Source organism: Pteropus medius, unplaced genomic scaffold (assembly GCF_902729225.1).
Source record: "Pteropus medius unplaced genomic scaffold, Ma_sr-lr_union100, whole genome shotgun sequence".
Classification (NCBI taxonomy): Eukaryota; Metazoa; Chordata; class Mammalia; order Chiroptera; family Pteropodidae; genus Pteropus; species Pteropus medius.
Genome location: NW_024345601.1, coordinates 8,575,847 through 8,591,274, shown reverse-complemented (window position 1 = coordinate 8,591,274; position 15,428 = coordinate 8,575,847). Strand labels below are relative to the sequence as shown.

General features: G+C 40.2%; 1 protein-coding gene across 1 annotated transcript in view; it reads left to right on the top strand.

Moving 5' to 3' along the window:
• SPTLC3 (serine palmitoyltransferase long chain base subunit 3) overlaps nt 1-15,428 on the top strand; it is a 147,879-nt gene that overhangs the window by 121,605 nt on the left and 10,846 nt on the right. The gene's annotated exons all lie outside the window — the stretch shown is intronic.

Sequence of the window (15,428 nt, the reverse complement as noted above, 5' to 3'; positions counted from 1 at the left end):
GTATCGCATAGTCATAACTTAGAAGGAACAGCTTTTCCTATAATTATGTGGGATCTGCTCGACTATGCACTATAATTATAACCCTCCTAATGGCTACTTATTGTCCTGCTCTGATGGTTATTGGCACTTTTCTAAGAAAAAGATGGTATGCTCAACCTGATGCCACTATTGAATAGTGGATACTAAAATTCTTGTTGCACTTTCAATTTCATATTCCTGAATCATCTTAGATATTATCAATCAAACTTATATATTATCTAGGTAATTACCACAATTCTCTACTTAATAAGCCTTAATATGCTTAATAAGTTTAATAAGCCTTTCAGAGTATAGAAACCCTGGTTTTGGTGAACTTTAGAAAGAAGGCCATTAAGGGAAGGATGAGGAAACGGAGTCTGAAAATTAGACCTAAGTATTCTCAGCCATTGTGCCAGTGCGAGGAATTCTTCTTCAAGTGGAGTTTTCTTTGCCCTTTGGAAAATTAGATATGTGATCGGCCCAAGATCTGAGGAGGAAATATTAAATAGACACACTCCCTAACAGAGGACTTCCTCACGCTAAATGTTTCTGATGTTTTATTTCTTGCTTAATTTGGGAACTATTCAAAACATTCCACCTGTGAAGAAGTTGCTACCTTGGCCCTAGAACTCTTCACATCACACACTGCCTTTGGCAGGTTTGGGGAATGAAGGCTCTCAGCTAATGGGATTGTTCTTTTTCCCTCTGATTACCTGTCTCTGGGAGGAAGACTCTCCATTCCTGAACTGGGGAGGGGAGGTCTTTGAAATCTACATTAGGTTATTTTATGCTGTCACTATTTTATGGTGATGCTACCTATTCTAAAATTAAAACTGAATATTTGTTCCTTTTTTGAAAAATCCCTAGTTCAATTCACTGAGACCATACAAGAGGCTAAAGATGACTGTAATTTCTATGCAAAAAAGAACAAGCAATGGAAAAGGGGGCATGTTTTCTGTTAGTTGAAGAAGTTCATATCAGGTTCAAAAGCACAGATATGTCAAAAATTGTCACTGATAAAGTTTGTCTCAGCTCCACAAAGAAAGAATCTCTCTACAAAATCAAAGAAAATCAATTGGAGCCTTCTCTAATTTTCCAATAGCATACTACTGCCTTCCTTCATTTTTGACCTCTTGACCACCACCCAGACCTTCCTTGTTCCTGACCCTAGACACAAATGCCCTTGTGATTTCTGCTACTCGAGATCATCATTCAGAACAGGCTCAGACCCAAACTTGGGGCCCAGATGTTATCTGAACTGAACACCTTGAAATGAGGGTACATGCTGAAGTGACCTTCTTAGCTCCTATCAACAACCCAGAAAGACTTTCCCTAACCACTTTTGCTAATATATCACCTGCTTTGTGTGGATTACTCTATATACTCTCTTATTCTGCAGCATTTTTCTTCATAGCACTTATCACTACCTGAAATTATGTACTTGTTTCCTTGGTTATTGTCTGTCTCCCCCAGAAGAATGCAAGTGCCATGAGGGCAGGGACACTGTCCTCAGTCTCAAGTAGTATATGTTGACTGAATGAATAACTCCTTCATGTAAGCTCTGGCCATATTCCATCAACTACTCACCAAGCATTGGCACCTTCCATATGCATGCTCATGGTATTTCCTGTATCTGAAAGGCCCCTATCTCTCCCCACAACCCATTATACCTTTTCTTTATTCTCTGAGCTCCTCTTCAGGCTTCTAAGCCCTATCTCAATGGCTACAGTCAGAAAATAATTCTTCCTTTCTCATTTCTATGCAATCTTTTGCTTTTAGTATGTTAGTCACACACACTCCACTCTAGCCCTCTTAATAAGTAGTGATGAATTGTGCCTTAAGAATCAAATAGGTAAATGAATACTAAATGAACTGATTTGGGGGTCGAAGCATATTTCCTGGACAAGGCTTGGAATCTAATCATTATCTATAAATAATTGCAATATCATTTCTTTACAGGTTACCTATAAAATTATTTCAGTCCAAATACTAGAGTTATAATCACTTCCTTGGTGGGTATATACATAAGCCAAAATCTAGAGTTTCTTTCTATTCTTTTGATGAATGAATGGTTTTACATTATTACATATATTAAAGCTTTGTCTAGACACCATCTAATATAGAGGTGAGTAAGCAGGATAATTCAAGCCAATAGTTCCCAAATAGCAGAAGCAAAATGGAGTTTTTCTTTTAATTATCCAAGCAGTTAACTGAATCCCCCACTTAAGGTTTTACTATGGAGATACCATCCAAAGCTCAAAAGTGCATTGGACTTTTTCATGCACAGTAATCAGCAAAGACTGGGCACCAGCTAATCCTCTCTGTCCAAGTTGAAGTACACTTCTGAAATAAAGGAGAGTAGGTTGATACTTAAGTATGTAAAATGACATTTTCCACTGAGTATGCTAGAGGGATGTCCCTCCCCTACCCTCCCTCATCTTAATGATGATTTGCACTTAGGCTCTTTTTCAATCAAGAAACTTCATGTTTTCATGACATTACTTGGCGACAAATAATGAGAGGTTGACAAACTAAAATTCCCACAGAAAAAGTAGTTTCTCTTTACACTATACAGCCAATGAAAAGCAGAAGGACATTAGGATTTTGAATCCTTGAAAGATTTTCATGGTATATTTGTTATAAGGCCGGTATCAGTTAAGGTAAATTAGTTGTTGTAACAGACAAATCCCAATATACCAGTGGCTTAACATCATAGAAATTCATTCTTTGTTCATACGAAGTCCAAAATGGGTGTTTCTGTAGGGCAGGTTCCTCTTACAGGAACCCAGCTTTATTTCCCCTTGTGACTCCTCAGCTTGAACAAGATTGCCACAAAAGGGATAAGGAGCATAAAGGATCAAATGTGTGATGTTTTCAGGGGCCATAACTGGAAAGTGCAAATTTTATTTCTAACAGCATTCTGTAGGCCACAACTCAGTCACATGACCTTGGCTAACCACAAAGGAGCCTGGGAAGTGAAGTTAATTGTTTGCCTAGGAGAAGGAAATGGGTTCAATAAATAGCTAGCCTGTCTTTGCTACAGTATTTAACCTTAGTCCAGGACATTCTTTCCCCAGACTTTCTGATGGATGCATACTGTAGGAAGACGTTGTATATTTTAGGCAGTTTCCCAATCTTTCTCTATTGACTTAGTAAATAAATTCTTGACCTGGAATGAAATAAAAGTAGCAAAGGAAAAAAGAAAAACAAAGTCCAAAGGACTGAAGACGAATCTTTTTTTCTTTTTTATAGGGACTCTCAGGGCTTCTAGTCTGGCTTTTACTACAACCACTTCTGCTCCTTTTTCACAGAATCTAGTCCCAGGCCGTGGCAGAAATTGAGATCATTATCATTATTACATTGCTAAATTCCCTAACGCTGTGTACTTTTGGGGGGAAGAAAATGGACCCTGAGCATAATGCCTCCCCAGAAGAAATTAAAATAACATGAAATTGGAACAGCTCTGGAAGTCAGGCCAACACAGAAGAAAATGTATATTTTGGAAATAGTACCACACTCTCAGGCATTCAAGACATTTTTTTTGAAAGAGGGGATGTGTTGAGACAGAAAATTATAAAGTGCATCATTATCAGAAAATTGTAATTGCACTTTAAAACATGCAATTTAAAAATGTGGACATTTAGGCTAGTTATCTAAATTGGATGGGTTAATTTTGAGTCACTCTAACTCTCCCATTCAGCCACGCTTTGGTTCTTTTTGGATTATAGACTGAAAGAATATGAGACTTGAACAAGGATAGAACCTCTGATGTTCATCACATCGGCACTCAGCCCTTGATTCATCAATGTAACTAATCACAAGAGAAGACAAAATTGTGAGCCTCAGTAAAGAAATAAAACTAGTGACTCAAGATTGAACTCAGGATAATATGACCCTGCTCAACATCGCATTAAGCTTTTCATCTGTTTTGGGAAGCACTAACGCTGTGTGCTTATGTTGTTCTGTCCACATGGGCAGGTTCACTCCAGATAATTCTTCCTGTACCATATCAGGGATTTAAATGTTTTTTCAGAGGCTTAAATTTTGGTTGTTTATTCAACTATAAGAAGAAGAAGTTGTATAAAATGGCAATGTCATTCAAATAACTTCATTACTTAATGAATCTCCATCATTTTTCTTTTCTTTGCCCTCTGGAGAGAAAATATAAGATAAAAGAAAAAAATAGTGAGACTTAGAATGCATTCACACTGGAAAATACAACCATGCCTCATTTTTAAATTATATCATCTGGATTATTTCATTCATCTTGATCGTTTGTGAAATTATATCATGAGATTAGCAGGTGAAGTATTGACCCTGCCTCTAACCCGACATGGACTTGGAGAAAGTGGCACCAGAGCCTTCCAGCTGTGACCTTGGACCTTTGCTCTGGTCCCTGAAATAGGGCACACATATTTTTACACTTGAGTTTGATAGGTTTAAAAAAAGACAAGTGACTGGGAAGATTTAGGGTTTTGAGTGGGGAAAGAAAGGAGTGCACTGGGTGACAGAAATTCTCTCTCAAGAGTGGAATTTTCTCACTTTCCTGCTGTTTATATTTGACATGAGATACAGTCACAAACTACTCTCACAAGATGTTGCTTTTTCTCAGTGTAAGCTGCTTGGAGGCTGCAAACTATACCATCTGCACCATTGAGCTTACCTTGCAGATATTCCTGCTAATTTACTTCTTCACCAGGAATTCTGTCTCCTAGAGGAAGAGACAGTGAAAACCAAAATGGACTTTGAGGTGATAAAACTATGATAATTAGACATGGGGTTTTAAAATGGCTTCTCATGTTTCACAGCATCTACCTTGGCGGAGAGTTCAGCGAATTGTCTGGAAGACAAAATTGTCTTCCTACGATTTCTTTTCTCCCCCAAACCCACTAAGTAGTGTTAGTTGTGTCCCTATAAAGTCCCTCAATAAATGAAAGGGGAGTCTATAGAGAATTCCACCTGAATGCACCTCTGAGGGCCATGGCACTGAAGGCCTTTGGCATTGTTGAAGGAGGAAGTAGCTGCTGCTTCCTAAATATATCTGCCACTTGGTTACCAGCTGGGGACAGAGAGAGAGGCAGAGAAAGAGACACAAGGCATGGAGAGCTGTGTTTTCTAAATGGTTTCAGGCCACTGGCATTTCAGCAATAGCTAATACAAAACAGATGGCAGGCGCTCCGCTCCACTGGCTTTCAACTGAGATGCTGCCTCGGTGCATGATTAATCACCTGTGCTGGGGGGCGAAAAAGTTCTACCTGGTCTTTTTGTGTGTGTAGACCCTATGGTTGGGGTTAGCAAGCCAAGTGACAGGCCTTGTATCTCAGCCCTAGTGCTGCTTATGTGCCTGTTGGACAACTTCGGTTTATCCAATAAACACAGGTTTAGCCAGCAAACAAAAGTCTAGCTAGAAGGGGAAGTGTTTGCTCAGAAAAGGCTTGCAAAATGTTTTACAACCTTCTGTCCCTTTATTTACTTCACCTTAAGAGTTAGCCAAGGGTAGAATTTTATGCAGCTCAGTAAATGTTGCACTTGCTTTGAGGCCTTAAAATTTTTCTCTAGCAAGAGTGTAAAGAGAATCTGTTTGTCTTTTAGATGGCACTGGGGCAAAAGGATAGTGTGGCCACTTCCTTCCACCCGCCCTACAAACAAGATATTCTTTTACACTACGAGTCCTACAGAAAGCTTCCTCTTCACTTTTGTTTGCTCTATGTGGATAGACTCTGAGATGGGGGAGCTGTGATGCAGCACACATGGAATTTCATGTTGGTTCACTACAACTGGGAAAGGAAAGAACATGCCAGCTGTAGCATCTTTGAGGGTGAAAAGGAGCTGCTGCTCCACATTGATCATCTTTATTGTTCCCATTAGGGCTTCATTTTCAGCTAAGCAGCAAAACCCCCAAATGCAGCAGGGGCCATACCCTAGCCCCAGTCTTGTCTACAGAAGTTTGTGGAGAAAACCAGCTACCCTAGCAACTACAGCTGGAGAGAATTAAGCAGGTGGATTTGTGCCTGAAGAAGCCCAGCAGGTGCTCTGGGCTAGAGAGACTGTATTCCTTTTTTATTTCTACATAACAGATTACCACAAACTAAGTAGCTCAAAACAATGGCCATTTATTATCTCACAGTCTCCATGGGTCAGAGTCTAGACACGGTTTGTTCTCAGCTTGTGATCTCACAGGGCTGAAATCAAGGTGGCAGCAGCTGCCCTCTTTTCTGGAGCTCAGGCTCCTCTTCCAAGCTCATGTAGTTGAGGTGGGACCCAATTGTTTGGGGGTCACAGGACAGAGGTTCCCTTGCTGGCTGCCAACCCAGCCCCTCTCATCTCCTAGAGACTGCTTTAATTCCTTACCATGTGGCCCCCATTCACCTTAAAAACATCAGTGGAGAATCTCCTTCACATCAGATCCCCCTCTTCTTGAATCTTTTTCTTTTACCTTTGTAAAATAGGAAGACTTTAGGTAGTTAGATCTCCAGTGATCATGTGCTTCAACTTGAATACTAAGAATGAAAATCAATCTGGTGAATACTTAATTCTGGGAGATAAGATATCTGAGGACCGGTTCCAGACACCAGAAGGATTGAGGGGGATGCAGGAACAGCCAGATTGGCTGCAGATGCCACAGGTCACTTCCACTGATCACAGGGCCCAACTTTCAAGGGCAAATCCGAGTCGGTCAGTCTAGTCTTTGGTTCAAATAAGTGGTTTCAATATTTTGAACCATAGAATTTTTTTCAAGTGAAATGTACATGGAAGTCCCTTTTATAAAATACGTATAGTGTTTAAATACAATACTCGTATAGGGCTAAGAGTGTGCCAGACACTCTTCTAAGTGCTTAATATTTAATCCTCATTAACAGTATATAATGGGTATTATTATTATCATTATTGTTAGTCCCATTTTACAGGTGAGTAATCTGAGGTAAAGAAAGATGGAGTACCTTGTCCAAGATGGCAGAGCTGATTTTGAACCCAAGACATTGGGCTCACAGTCCCTGAGCACTTAGTCTTGATGCTGCTGTTGTAGTGGGGTCAGGCTGCGAAGCAGGGTGGTCTGATCTCCCATTTCCTGAGCCTCTCCCTCAATTTTTCCTCACAAGCCCCTCCCTGAGGCTTCCTCAGTGCACCACCACCCAGCAAACAGTGAAAACCAGAGGTTCAAAGCATGTAGGCAGCTGCCCCAGATGGGGCTTCCTGGTAGCATTTTTATTTGCATCATTTCTCAGAGCCCTTTTAAGGGCCCATTAACGGGTTACTCAGCCCAGGACCTGTCCTTTGCCTCTTCCTTTGCCTTCTTCCCACAAAGTTGTTGACATACATCTGCTCATCCACTTCAGAGTTTGCTGCTACTCTGGCTTCCTATCTTGTCTTGCCACCTCCAGCTTTTTCCTCATCCTAATCCATGCACTATACACAATGAGCTTTCTCTTCCTAAACCTCTTCAGTACACGGCACTTCCTGCTCATGATGCAGCCATGGCTCCCTATTACTCATCAAAAACTTCCAGCTCTTCGAGTAGCATTTGTAGCTCTCAGTGGTCTGACTTCACTGATCTTTCTCACATTCTAAGCAATTGAGTTACCCATTTCCCTGCTGCCCCTCCCCCACCTCTGAACTTACATGCACAAGATGTTAACATACCACATCTAGCTAGGTCTTTGCTCCAAATTCCCAGAGCATTCCTTTCATGGAGCAATCAACTTTCTACCTTCCTTTATAATTACATGGATTTTTCTAGTCTATACACTCCTTGAAAATAGTAGATACATTCATCTTTTAATTCTCCACTATCACAATTGTCACTAAGTAGCATCCTCACCAATATCCTGGGAAAGAAGTAGAACAGCTATTGTTATCATCCTCATTTAACAGATCAGTAAATTGAGGCTCCAGGATAATGAACAACCTGCTCATCTTCATATTAAAAAAAAAAAAGTCAGGTCGAACCTTACTCACAGGTTTGTTGACTAAAGACAAAATACTCTGAGACTAAATTGCTCTCTGTTGTCTTCAGTTAAAATCAGCCTTATTATCTTTGTAGAATCAAAAAACCACAATATTATTTATGACTTGGAGTGGTGGTTCTTAACTGGGGGTGCACACCACAGTTGCCTATGGAATTTTTCTAAAAGGTTCATGCCAGTTCTTCTGGAATAGACTCTTTACAGAGGAGGTCTTACTGTGTGTATTCTAGGGGGAAAAAAATCCAGAAAATTCTGCTGAGTTCTTCTGCTTAAGAATTACCAATTTACAAGGTTCTCAGAAGACCCCTAGCCTTCCAAATTACCCCATTTAATGTGTAAAATTTCATAATTAGTGACTTGCTAAGATACTGCTCTCTATTTAAATGCAAATTAACATTAAATCTTATTGTTCATTCTGTAAGTATTCATGAAGTACTTGTATGCGAAAAGCCTGCTAACGTCTATGTCTGTCTTAATGGCTCTTCTTCTCAACTGTATATTATCTGATATCTTCCCTGCCTGCTACTAGATCATATCTTTCCTAACAGTCTCAGAATTTTTTCATCTTCTATTCTACCTTGGCAGCTGGCCTGGCTCTTGTACATAGTGAGGGCTTTTCATTTGTGATACGTATGAATCCATGAATCATGGAATTCACACCTCATCGGGAATGAGTTTACCAGCTTCTTTCCTAAAAACAGACTTTGATAGACTCAGAGGCACAACCAGTTTCTGGGTCAGCTGGGTAACACATTAATGACCTTCCAGTCTCAGTTTCCTCACCTGCAAAGGGGGCCCCAAAACACACTTCCTGGATCATAATTGGTGCACAAGAGATGTCCATTCTCACCCCTCCTTGTAGATTAAACCTCTGATGGTGTATTTGAGCAGTGGGTGTGAAGGTGGAGTGAGTGGTGTCTTTCCAGGGTCCTTGAAATCAGGCCATGCAGATAGCCATCCACTCTTGATGTCCGATCTGCCTGCTCCTGCATGCTTTTCACGGGGTTAGGACTGAGTGGCATGGAGAGTCCTTGGAACATGTGTATGTGACTATAAACCATGCCATAACTTTGGAATCCGGACATCAAAAGGGAAAGCTTCAGTGCCTGATAAAAATGTGCATTCCTCTCAGCAAACCACTCCAAACGCTGTTTTCTCCATCCTACTGGGAAGCTTGTCACTGCTAATGTGATTCTTATGATTCTTGCTTCTTGATCTTTACTGAGATCTCTCTGCCCCTGAGTGTGTTGGAAACAAAATGTCCTGTCTGGTATCCAGAGCTTAAAATAACAGACGCTGGGTTCCTGCTGCCACGTTGAAACTTTACTCCAAGGTCTCTCCCCAACACCCCACCCCACCCCCTCCCCATGCCAGGGAAAGAAGCAAGGCTGACTGGGCAGACAAAGAAGGGGAAAGAAGCAGGGAGATTAGGCATTCTTAGAACACTGCAGGCATTCTTTAATATCAATTTGATGTTTCAGTAAAATTGACTTCTTGTGAGACATATTTAATGGAAAGATTCTTCCCATCTCTAAATAAAAGGACCACATTTTCCAAGCAATGCTTCCTAGGAGCATGCTTGAGGTCATCCAGCCTATATTCGGACAGTGGTGATGTGCTAAATAATTAAAGAAAGGAGAGCAGCATGTATTTTTGCATGAACATTTTTAAGTCCGGGAAATAATACAATAAGTCACCCAGCGGCGTCTGGGCATATTCTTGTTTCCTCTGTTCAAAAGTGAGTTGCAAAGTCTGTGGAAAATAGAGAGAGGCACTGGCGTCGGCTCACAAAATCATCAAATTCCCCTTTTTTACTTAGTCTCATAGAAGGAAATGACCTCTCTCTCTCTCTCTCTCTGTTGTTGTTGTTGTTGCTGTTGTTTTACATGCTGATGGTTCAATAGAAAAGACATTTTCCTTCAATAGCTTTTGACAGGTTCCTCTGGGAGTCGTCTCTGTCCACAATTCTTTCTGGTCCTTTGGAGATTGAGTTGTCCCAAATTTATTTTTAGAAAGGCCACAGACGATTGTTTTTATTAGGGGACTGCAAAGCTTTGTAGTGGGATGCTTTGTATTTTATTTGTTTTCCTTCCCTTGCTCCAGCTGTTTTTGTTTTAACAGCATTGGAGAGAAGGTTAAAGTATGTGTGGCCTCCATTAACCTAGCCCATCTCTCAAGTCGGCAGAGCTAGAAACCTGAATGGCTGAAACAGCACATGCAGGTCATCTGCCCAGATGGGTTCATCTCTGATTTCATCCTCCCTCATGAGAGTAGAGTGGTTGACACTGGGTTGATCTCAAGTTGAGTGAACACTTTGGAGCAGATAGCTGTCAGGGAAATAGGTCACCTCCACGATATGTATTATCAAAGCACCCTAGCACTCAGAAACTGCAGGGATGTCATCATGACATATGCTAACCTTTTACTTTCTATGTCCAGTCAGGGAGCATGACTCAGCCAGGACAATCAGGTATCTAACACTGCCATACATGGCCTTGTGGGGTGAACTGGTAATGACAGCTGTTTTGAGGCATCTTAGTCTTCTTGGCTATAACTTGTGAAAACCAAAACTCATTCCTGGTCCCATCCCCAGATATCCTTATTTGCATGGTCTTGGGTGTAGCCTGGGCACAGGATTTTGTCAAGCTCTCTAGAGAAGTCTAAGGTGGCACCCAGGCTGCTGAGAACAGCTGCCTAAAGGAAAAAGGTAACAATCTTTCAAGCACCTGTCTTATACCAGGCATAGTACTAAGCACTTTCCTTGCATTAACCCATTTATTTCTCCAAATTTTCCTGTGATATAAGCTTATTTTTCTCTAATTTTACAGGTAAAACTGAGGTTTTAAGATCTTAGGTTGTCCAGGTAGAGTTTGATGCCCAGTCCATTTAACTCCAAAGCCTATTCTTTTCCACTCAACAGCCTCCCCAGGAGACCCAGAATATAGCAAAATAAACACTTGGATAAACTCTCCAGATCCCTATTTAAGAGATCAGTCATTTATTTATTTATCTGCACAGGGACCTTCCTTGTCTTCTGTGGAATAGATGGAAGAAAGATCAGAAATTATGATGGACTTACTGTGTTGCAAAGACAATGTGGCTGCAATGCCCAGTTTCAATACCACCTGGAATGGCTATCCCTCCTTGAAAGGACAAGTGCTAAAAATTCCTTCTACTTTTACAAAACCCTCTTCAAGCAAGGATCTCAAAGCACAACATAATTAATAAAATCACCCACATCCTGTCTAGATGAGTAGCATTTTATATGTACAAATTCCTCTCTGCCCCCAGGCCCTCTAAGAGTAGGAGAATGTTTCTAATTTTAAGGAGTGAGCAATGGAGTAATTGAAAGGAGCTGTATGTTGGCCAACTCAAAAGACCTCAAAGGCACCATGAGAAAACATGGTGACCACAAAGTGTGTCATAATGGTTTGTAATCCATGCTGTGCTAAATGGTTCAAAGATAAGGAAGACAGGGTGAGAATAAAACATTCAGTTCTTAAGAGTCAGCTACCCCTAGGATTGATATTCTGATCTGTTCAGTCAACTCTCCAAAGGATCTCGAAGCAGTAAAGTGATGACTTTAGCTAATGATTCAGTTACTTGGGTTAATCAAGGCAGAGGGGACAGACGGGGCCAATTAAGTAGCGAGGCAGCCCAATGATAGATGAATCATTAGGGGCAAGTGCAAAGATAATGCCACTGGGAAAAAGCAATTTAAGTCATTCATGCACTTCCAGACCAGGAAATCCTTCTAGTCTTTGACGGAGATCATTTAGGATTCATCAGACCCAGCCTAATGAACTCATCTATTCATTGTGAAACTAACAATCAACAAAAAAAGCTAAACACACAGGAGGATAGGCCATATGGAATACATTTTGGTGGCTGGGATGTATATTTCAATCACCTTCTTTAAAACAAGTCTTATCCCTCCCCTCTTTTCTTTTATTTCCCTGTCCAACTCCCCCTACTCATGTCCTCATCTCCCTAAACACTCAGTTTCAATGTATGTATGAATTTTTTTTTGGAAAATAAAGACAAGTATTCTCCTTCCTAATTTCTAGTTCTGTCTTTCATATAGGCGGCTCTCTGTATACACGCTAGTTTCTAAGGAATGCTTTGGCGTGTTACAAAACAAATTTTCTTTAAGCACCAAGGAGGCTGAATCTATGCAAAAAAAAAAAAAAAATTATACAAAGGGTTCTATATCTCTAAATCCCTTACTTGGGAGTGTTGCAAATCTGCAATTTGAGGAGAGGCTTATCTTTTTTTTTTTTTGAAAAAGAAGAAAATGTGTGTGAAAATAAAAGCACATATAAATTAAAGTAAATCATACTTGCAACTACTTGTTTTTTTTAAAAAACCGAGTCCCAACAAGGGACCTGAAAGTAAAGGTTATCAATAACAGCCATGTTGATAAATTCAATTAATACTATTTTGTCTTCTGATTTATCTGCTCCCTCTCCAATTGCTGTTAGTCTCCTTTTAAGTTCCTCCTCCTCTTCCCAACCATTATATGTTGGATTCTTCAATCCCTGTACTTTTTTTCCCCAATCTACCCATCCTTTCAGCTTCATCATGCCCCACACTCAAACACATCTTGCCTGGTTCTCGACCACTCTGTTCTACAAACCACACGAGTGTTGCACCTGTTCTATTCCCTGTGCCTGGAACACTCTTTTCTGTTGGTTTTTTTTTTTTCCCTGCCAGATTAACATTTGTTTATCATTCAGATCTCAGCTCACTATCATTTATTGACTTCCTCAAACTCCATCCAATTTAATATGGCCTCTCATAACACCAAATTGCGTTCTTTATAACACTCATTAGAGTTGCAATTTTATATCCATTCATGTGATTATGGTTAATATTTGTCTCCTCCACTGAACTATATGCTTTTCCCTCTTTTTATTTCATCTCTTTCTGTTTTTATTGACTGACTTGCCTACGTCTCTTCTTCGTGGGTTACCATAGCTTCTACTGACCAATGGCTTCCTCTGTCTTATAGATTCTGACAGTAGGTTTTTCTCTCTATGACTCACAATATCTAGTCTTACCACTAATTGTTGGTTCCCTCTAAATTTTTCACACTCACACTTTACAGTAAGAGGATCTTATTAGTTTGGTTTAATTCATACTTATTTCTCTTTGGCAAAGTTCCTGTGATAGATCAATTCATGACTCCTCGGTCAACACCCAAATGGACTGTCTTTGAGTCAAGGTGTCCTGCATTTATTAGCTATGGCCAGCATGGTAGGAGTAAGAGGTCAATAAGTACAATAAGCCATATGCTTTTTCTATCCCAACCTGCTTTCTCAGAGCTTGCAGACTTTGGGAGGAATCTTCCTTGAGAACTTGGATTAGGTGAAAGGTAATAACAGAAAAGAAGTAGAGACAATTGGAGCATTCGACATCTTCCTCCTTGATTGGTTCCACTCAACTGAATCTCCATTTTTTGGCATATATTGTTAATACATTTATAATGTCACAGGAGTCAAGCAGTTTGGAGCCTGATGAGCAAAGAAAAAAATCTCAAAAGATATCTGAAATATTTTGAGAGTGATAGAGCCTAGTTTAAAATGTCAGATGTTTGATAAAGAAAGTGCCCTTTGGATGGCTGTCTACATCTGGTTCAGCCTTACTTCTCAGGAATAGCTTTTCAGGTTCCTCACCCCAAGTGAAGGGGATCACTAGTCTCTCTCTGTGGCAGGCTCCAGATTCTGGTCTTTGATTTCTCACCCTATCTTTCACAACATGAGTCTGTCTAAAGCTTGCTAAGTCCTCAACTTTCAATTGCCTCTACTAGAAAAATTAGTATAACAATGATCCTAACAGCTGGCAGAGGTAAATTTTATTGAGAAGGAGAGATGGCCACCATCCATTATCTGGGCAGACATCATCTATTGCTGCTATTGGGAAGAGCACAGTAATATAGGGGTTAACAACACAGAATCTAGAACCCAATTACCTGAGCTCAAATTCTGGCTCTGCTACCTACAAACAGTGTGAACTTGGGTAAATTATTTGGCTCCTTCTCATGTATAAAATGAGATTATAACATCTACATTAACACAGTAGTTATGAGAACTAAAGAAATCATTAAATGTCAAGTTAGTGGTGACAGACATTACATATTTGTAATACAAAATACAAGCTACAATTGTTATTATCGTTTATATTATTATTATCCTTTAGAGTTAACTTCATTCAATTAGTGACCACTTGTATTACTAGGACATGTTTGGTTATAGGTTATAGAGATTCAACTCAAAGTAACTTAAGTAAGAAGAAGAAATGTATTGGTTCACACAATAGGGCTAGTCCAAAGGATGGACTCACTTAGACATGGCTAGACACAAGAGTTCCAATGATGCCATCAGGACTCATGCTGTCTTGTGCCTTTGCTTTCTTCTAGGTCAACATCATGCTCAAGCAGGTTTTCTCCCTATGGTGACAAAGATGTAGCTTGAGAATGACTTCATTCTTACACTTCTTTCTCAGTAGATCTAAAAGACTGATAGACCTAGGTTGTGTTCCATCACTGAACCAATAATCAGGGGGATGGAGTATTCCAATTAGCCAGGTCTTCATCACATGCTATCCTCATAGCAAAGAGGAAAAGCTGGGTGAACTCTGCCTGAACATCATGGTCTCCTAGACGAAGGATGCTTAGGAGGGGGTGCCATTTCCTAACCCATTGTCAAGGCACAATCTGGGGCCATTTCTCCAAAAAGGAACTAGAGAACATGTTTACTGGATTTTTTACTCATTTTCCATCTGGGGAGTTGCAGACAGTGAGGAATGATGCTCAAAATATTGAATAACTGGTAGATCGAGAGCTCTAATCAGTTTGGATACCTGATCAATCAGAATGGAGGTCAGTGCATTCCTACTGAATAGTAACTTTGTATCAAATGCAAACATTGGATTTATTTCAAGGAGACTTAAATACCCAATCTTATTCAACTTTCCTTAGTGAGCAAACACTCTCTAGTTGTGGCTAATTTCCTTACTTCCCTGATTAGAGGTAGAACTGGAAAAGGCAGAGGTATTCAGAACTCTTTGTGCTCTTTAATTCCATTTTTCATCTCGCATATGTAGCATCACCACCAGGACACATGCTGAGGATGGAGGATAAGGTTTTGAGCTGAAGTGCTAATAACCTGGAAATGGACACATGTACCTTGGTTTGACCTTCTATTTGGGGTCAACCCTGTCATTTTTTTCTGCTTAGGGAAAGTAGAGGTCCCTCTCTTCCCTTCCCTCTATTACTCTACCACCATTAAACACCTCACTAAATAGTCCTAGTCTCAGTTGGGCCTATCTTGTCTGGGGATATGCTAGCTACTCTTTCAAATTCAGATTGGATGACATGTTCTTTAATTAGGACTTAGATGAGGAGCAATTTAATGAACCAGCTCAGCTTGCTAAAAAGCTTCTACC